Below are 8,090 nucleotides of genomic sequence, written 5' to 3'. Positions count from 1 at the left end.
CTGGAAGGCCATCTCTACCCCGGGTTTTGCCATTCGCCTGTGCTTTCATAACTGTTTCTACTTCTTCCATTGTAAATTCCGCATTAAGAAATTCCTTCATTGTTTCCGAGACTTTAGGCAAGTCTGTCTTTTCCAAATATTTCCGAATTTCGCAAATATTTTCCTCTCCTTTCTGATAAAGCTGTGTGAAAAAATCCTGAGCTACCATTCTCTTGCCTTCCTTAGTACAATGAAGATTCCCAATTATATCTTTCAGCCCTTCTATTCTCCGTTGTTCCTGCTCCTTCCTAAGCCGGTAAGCCAACCATCTTCCTGTTTTATTCGCCCTTTCAAAAAAATTTTGTTTAGTCCACTTTATTTTATTTGCTAATTCCTCTTGATCTAATAATTTAATCTGGTGTTGCCAGTACTCCCTTTCCTCTATCAATGTTGTCTGGGTTAAACCATTTTGCATCCTTTCTTCCACCCGTTGTAATTTATTCAAGAGGTTGTCTCGGTGTTTCTTACCCGCCCTACGTTTATCAATCATATATTTGATTAACCATCCCCTCATCACTGCCTTAACCGTATCCCATGTATTGTATATTGAAGTATCCTCTTTCTTATTTTCCTGGAAAAAAAGATATAACTCCTTCTTAAATTTACTCATAAATTCTTCATCTTTCAGAATACCTATATTCATTCTCCATCTACCCTTCCTACAATGTGGGATCTTCCAAGTTACCATTAGCGGGTTATGGTCTGCCCATATTTTCAATGGTTTTAGGGATAATTTTATGGTTGGGGGTTACCACAACATGAGGAACTGTATTAAAGGGTCGCTGCATTAGGAAGGTTGAGAACCACTGTCTTAATAGATATGCCATCAATTATTGTAGCCTGTCATCTTGGTAATGACTAGAATGGTCACATAATTTCATCTAGTAGTAGAGGTTCTTGTAAATAGGGAAAAGAAGATGATAGATAGATAGATGATAGATAGATAGGTAGGTAGGTAGATAGATAGATAGATAGATAGATAGATAGATAGATAGATAGATAGATAGATAGATAGATATAGACAGACAGACAGATAGACAGACAGACAGACAGGCAGATAGGATATATGTTTTGATGTCCCTGGTGTACAAAATTTCACTATATTCCATCATCTCTGATCTAGGTACTATCTGTCCATTGGCATCCTTTAGTATACCAATTTGAAGTTGGAACCTCCATTGGAGTATGGAACTCTTCTGGAAAAAATTATTTGTATTTCTCTGCCTTCAATTTATCATAGTTGCAGTTGTAACATTATTCTGTCTCCTTTAACAGATCTCTGAAATCCTTATGTTCCTTCCTAAGATTTTTATCTTTTTTGGCTTTGGCATGACCATATCAAGTATATCTTTTTGTATGCTCCCTGTGTGTCCCATTCTAACTCCCACATTGAGGCAATATTGTTCATTTTTCTATTATGTAATCCTTCTTCATCTAACCTGAATCTGAAACTGTAATTTCAATCCATTCATTCCTTTGTTTGTATGCCAATCCTTTAGACAGCTGAAGGCTACTAATACATTTCTCCTCAGTCTTCTATTCTGCAGGCCAAATATACTATTTCTTTAACCATTTCTTATAGGATTTTGTTTCCAGTCTTCTAACCATCCTCTAAACTCACTCCAGTTGTTGAACTACAATTTCAGGAATGCTCAGCAGCATCATTAGTGACCAGTGATCACAGATTCATAATATCTGAGGGGAAGGCACAATTTTCTTTTTTTTCTTTTTCCTTACTATTTAGAGTCACTTATGCCAGATGGACCAGTTATTTAGTTTTCCACTAAGCCAGCTGTACAGGCTTCATTCAATGCTACAAAAGCAGACTTTTATTTATACTATAGATTTTCCCTGTCCAATCTTCTTTGGGGATTTTTTACTACTTGCTCAACCAGATTTTGGAATAATGTAGAGAGCAGAAGATAGAAAATGGGCAATCCCTTCAGTTAATGGATGCCATTCAGTTAGCAGACAACTGGATACAGTTATATCCCAACTGTTTTCTTGGAATTCAAGGTAGCATGCTTGGAAGTCTGATCTCCATTTTTCTCCACAACATCTCTCAAGGTAGTTGGGGCATATAGTCATCCAATATGCTCTCATGGCTGAAGCGGAGCAAGTCTAAATCTTCTTGGTTCTAAATCAGCATTTAACCCAGAATTAAATGGTGATTCTCTAATATATAGAGAGGGGGGTGGTTTAACTTGTTTGATGGGAGCAATCTTCAAAACGTGTATTGATGTTGCACATCTGGCAACCAGGTTTTCACCACAGCTCATAAATTACAATCTGTTCATCAAGGCATTTAGATAAAAGATACAATGAAATTTATTGTTTAATTGATTTACAATGCTATAATTGCCATCCTGTCAAAGATGCTGTTGACATCTTTGAAACAGCAGGTCCACACATGAAGGTTCAATTATTAAACTGATTTATTACTAAAAGCCTATGCAAAGGAGTCTTTTTAACTAATGATTGGCACCTTCTTAGAATCAGATAAGAGTCAATGGTACCCAAAGGGGATTGCACTTAGTTTTCTTGTGACTATGTAGGGATTCTAGGCTGAACCCTGTTTTCACTCTGCTCTCAAGTTCTGCCATCCCTTCTCCTATGGATGCAGATCTCATGAACACTAAAAAAAAACCTGGGTAATATACAAACCATGAGTACTTTCTTAGAATGCCTATTGCTTTGATAAGCTAGCCATTTTGTCTGTAAAGGCAAAATTATGTTCTGTACTGCAAACCACATTGTCTCCTACCCCATTCCCAGGCGGAGTTTCTGACAAAGATCTGTATGTCTTCCTTATTATAGGTATCATTGGGTATTAAAAGTTTATTTTTTGCAATCTTACACAAAACAATAATGAACCAAGATGCTCTTCAACAAAACAATCATCCTATTTCTGTCCATTGCAAAAAGTCTCCATTTTGGATTGTCCAATTTACATTGATTTAATTCTAAATATGTACAGACCAGTTTTATAATTCTAACAACCCGGTTGTAGGCCTGTTAACCTGAGAATAAGCCTGACTGAATTCAATGGAGCTTATTTTCTGTGTGTAGGAATGCAATCTAAAAGCCATTCCTTCATCACGTACGTATCCTTGCATAATTTCTGCTCTCCTGAATTAGACACAGCCTTTCAGCCATCTGTTTGGATTTGACAGCTTTTTCATTGCTTTTGCAATCCTAAACAGGCAATTAAATCAGGAAGAGTGTCTTACAGATTACAAATGGATTGCATTTATTTTACAGATGGATTCCCTTCACTTTAGCGCAGGCTTGCAGCAATTTCAATGAACCAGTTCCCAGTCTACAAATCTCTTAGAAGTTTAACATTCTAGCTCTTCTCAAAACTATATTGTCTAACTTCACAATCCTCAAATGTCATATTGTCCATATTGATTGTTTTAGATAGGAGCCTTTTGTTTCATTGTTTAAATTGTAACACCTGCAAAATTTAAAGTTGTTGGATGTATGGGTTTTTTTTATTTAAATTCTTATTGCTGGCTTGTGCCACATGCTTCTCATGGAGTGATATTAATTTTCTATGAAGCACAATCTTCTCAAGAATGTCATTACTTAGACAATTATTCCTTAGCTTCTCATTATTCATGCATAATTATAGCTATATTCCTCATGCATATATATTAGATTTTTCATCTGTCATTATTTATTATTAGTGTAAACACCCCACCTGTTTTCATTCCCACAATTGCATTTTGAATGTTTTGGTTTCTTTCTCTTTTACATCATCTATACAAATTGCCAAACGTAAATTCTGATCCTCCTCCCCCACCCCATCAAAATGGTTAACTTAGAATAGAATAGAATAACAGAGTTGGAAGGGACCTTGGAGGTCTTACAGTCCAACCCCCTGCCCAGGCAGGAAACCTTACACCACTTAAGATAAATGGTTATCCAACATCTTCTTAAAAATTTCCAGTGTTGAGGCTTATACTTATACCAAGCTTTGCTTGTTCTGGATTCAGTTCCCCTTTTAAGGCAATGCTTTATTTGCTGCGTGTTTTACTTTGTGAAGGCACATTTACTTCAGTTATCTTATGGCATTTCCTGTTCTATTGCCAATAACTCCTGGACCACCATTTCTCCATGACATGTATAATGCTTGTCAAAAGAATGGGTACCTTACTAAGGGCTTTACAGAAATAATTATACAGGATACTTTTTCTGCTTCTTCCTCTAGTGATCAGAATCTGCATATATTTTTATTAATGAACAGCTTCTACAAGATACTTCTCTTCCAAAATCCCATTTAAGTTTTGTTTTATCTCCTTTCTTTGCTGTTTCTTCACTGCCCTTGTTCCCTCCTTTCATACCCCTTTAATTTATTCTGTATGCCAAATATTCATCATTGCTGAGATGGCTAATCAGAGCGCCTTTCTGTCTACCTTAAGTTTTGCAATCCTTCTGAAATGCACAATGTTAGCACCAGCTGTTACGTAACCCAGCATGGCATACCAAACAGGGCCTTTTAAAATAATGCTGCTGGATTATGAATTAATTGTAAAGCTATTGAGAAATAATATAAATTACGGCTTAAGTGATCAGTAATACCATTTGGAATTATATTCATTAGAAATCTGCCTATGATGTGTTATTTATGTTTTTAAAGAAGCATCATTTATGATCTGTGTACGTGCCATCAAGTCAGTGTTGACTCCTGGCGATTGACTATATTAGTCCCTGCAGTTTTCCTGACACGGTTTTTGAGAAGAGGCTTTCCATTGGCCCCTTCCCAAAGTGGTTGGTTCAAGGTCACCCAGTTGGCTTCATGCCTAAGGCAGGACTAGAACCCATGGCCTACTTTGTTCACTACACCAAACTGATTCTCCTATTTCTCCATTTACTACATGCCCTTAAAAGGAAGATGATAACCAGGTATATTGAATAAATATACAACTTGTGCAATAGATTCCATATTCAATTAGTGGAAAATATGGCTGAAAATGTTGGACAAATATATGAATAAGTATATGAATACTTATATTTAGGACTGGCACAGTGATCTAGAGGTAAAGATGCTCACTTCATATTCAGGAGGCTGAAAGTTCAATCCTAGGCAGCAGCAGATGTTTCTCTATCAGTGGGCAAAGATTAAATATCTTCTACAAACTCCATGTCAGGATGTCAGGAAGGGCATTGGGCCAGTAAAATGTTCAGTTCCATTCAGTTGCCCCGACTCCACCCCAATAAAATGGATTATAGAGCCGTAAAAAGAAAAATAAAGAATAATATTTGAGGATTAGTTATTTCTGAGTAAAAGAACTTGGCTATGTAAGATGTTCAAATTTTAAAAATAACACTATAGAATATTGACAGGAGGAAGGAGATTAGATGAGAGCAAAAAACTAGGATGATAATGATCGTTGTTCGTCTTTGGATATTCTCAGTTTAAATCTAAAGCCTCATATAAGAGTGAAGGTGAAACATGTAGTTTGACAAGTAAATAAAAAAACAGATAATTCTTAGGCGAAATAAATTCTCCTTATAGATATGAGCACAGCTATCACATTGCTACTGGGAAGCCCACAGCATACAGTATTTTTGTTGTTGTTGTTAGTTGTGAAGTTGTGTCCAACCTATCATGACCCCATGGACAATGTTCCTCCAGGCCTTCCTGTCCTCTACCATCCTCTGGAGTCCATTTAAGCTCACGCCTTCTGCTTCAGTGACTCCATCCAGCCACCTTGTTCTCTGTCGTCCCCTTCTTCTTTCGCCCTCAATCTTTCCTAGCATTATATGTATATATAAATCCTTTGCATAAGATTCAGGCAAATTTTAGATTTTTAAGGCCAATTTGTACATTCATTCACACTGCTAGATTGATTAACACTTCAGAGGAAATGATGCCATAGAAATGATTCCCTTGACAAAATAAGCTGTTTTTGCAATGCCACAGGTTATTAGCCTAAAAATAATTTATTATCATTTATTTCTATGGCACTTATTGAAAGATAAACCTACATGGGCTGAGTTAGCTTTTAAAATATGCCTAAAGCAGTCAATAGGCAGCTTTGTGGATACCAAAAATATTTCCCAGAAATATTTTCCCGAGACATAGTTAATTTTCGATCAAATTCTGTTGAAGTAAAACTCATGTCAAGATAGGAAAAAAAATGAGTTTTTATGTCTTGTGGGGAAGGGAGAGGAAGAAATCTTGCATTTGCCTTTATAGACCTGCCTCTAAGCAATCAAAAAGCCATCGTTAATGGTTAATAATATAATTAAAACCATGCATCAGGAGATATATAACAGGGATTTAGTACTGAAGTTTCATTCATTGTAATAGCACTTTTATTATAAATTCTAAGCAGTGGAAAAACACTCTGTAAGACATTTCTGCAGTAACTATTTCATTTAATAAAAGCATTATTGCAAGTGCAAGCAATAGGTCTGGGAATTAGTGTAAAATAAAGGAAATAAATAAGGGATGAATTTATGTGCCAGTTTTCTCCTCAATCGATTACAATCAGGTTTTAAGTTCTGGCTTATTTTCCACATAATTGAAAATATATATTCTACATTTCCTAAAGGAATAAATTATTTTTGCATCCCGGAATGTGTGTCAAATTCATTTATTCATACATGAATCAGGAAATACATATTTGTATTTTCAAGAAACTCTTTTCTGTAATTTCTATTTGCTAGTTAAAATGTCTTCCATGTCTTAACACATCAGACAGTACTTTGTTGTCTGCCAAATATAGGACTAGCTTTTCGAATTGTTTGCTTCCAAATCAAAGCTCAGTGTGACAGTATCATATTCGGTTTCTAAATGAGTTTATAAGGATTTATGTGAAGTCGTTAATTACTAATGTACTTTTTCCTGAGTTGTTCTTTGTTACACTCCTACACTGGCACTCCTGTCTTTATAGACAAACTGAATAAAACACACCTAGTCATATTGTGAAATTTTATTGTTTGGTTTTTGGCTAGATCTTTCCTAGGTGTAGACTGGAATTCTTTATTTTTGTAACATGATAGGTGTATCAAAAGTCAAGGTAACCTGGTGACTGATACACATAATAGAGCTTTGACCCAAGAAAATATGTCAGCACAAATTATGGCATTTGATATAAGTAACACCCCAAAGGATTGAAATTATACTACTTTGGTTTAATTAAAACATATCCATTGTGGCAGCAAGGTCATAATCTTCCAAGTTGTCTTTGTGGACAATGATCTACCTGAGAATGTGACCCTATGTTATAAAAATAATCTAAAATTCTGAGAAACTGAGTAATAAAAAGCTTCCACATAAATACATTATATTTTGGGTTTGGTAATCTTTCAGGTTTTCCCTTGCTCTTCCCTGATATGCTTATGCAAATCTTTAACTGGAAATTACACTTGATTGTGGATGCTTTCATGCAAACCACCAGAGTTGTTGCAATAAAAAGTCTGTGAGCAATAAAAATCTCATGATTTGTTGGAAATATGTCCTTGGCTAATAAAATAGCAATACAGTCTGGTAGCCTTAGCAAGGCAGTCCCTTGCCTTCAATGAATTACGATAATCACTTTTTTTCCCATAACAATCATTTTGTTGACCTGGCTTCTAAATTAGCAACAGCTAGTCAGTTTGATGTGATGGTTGAAGGTGGTTGACTAGAAGTAGGAAAATCTGAGTTCTAGTCCTCAAATAGACACAGAAACTAGGTTACTGATTTGGGGCCAGTTTTCTCCTAATAAAGAGTTGATTGTCAAGTAACTGAAAATGTTGCCAATATTAGTATATTAACTTGCCAATGTGGTCACCAGAAATACTGATTGACTCAAAGGACCATAACAACAGTTCTTCCTTAGACAATCAAAGTGCCTTGAAGAGTCCACTTGTTGATCCCTCTTCTAAAGTGTAAATTGCAGAATTGTTTTTCTAGATTTCTCTTGCAATATTGTGCAAGGGACAGATCATAGAAACTACCCTAGACAGCTTAGCTCATGAATCACTGACATGGCACCTGAAGGCACTAACATCCATACAGAAAACAATCTGTATGTTTACCATGTTCTTAACATCCC

This window comes from Pantherophis guttatus, chromosome 1 (genome assembly GCF_059756535.1).
Source record: "Pantherophis guttatus breed Tessera chromosome 1, ASM5975653v1, whole genome shotgun sequence".
Lineage (NCBI taxonomy): Eukaryota > Metazoa > Chordata > Lepidosauria > Squamata > Colubridae > Pantherophis > Pantherophis guttatus.
This window is presented reverse-complemented; position numbering follows the sequence as displayed.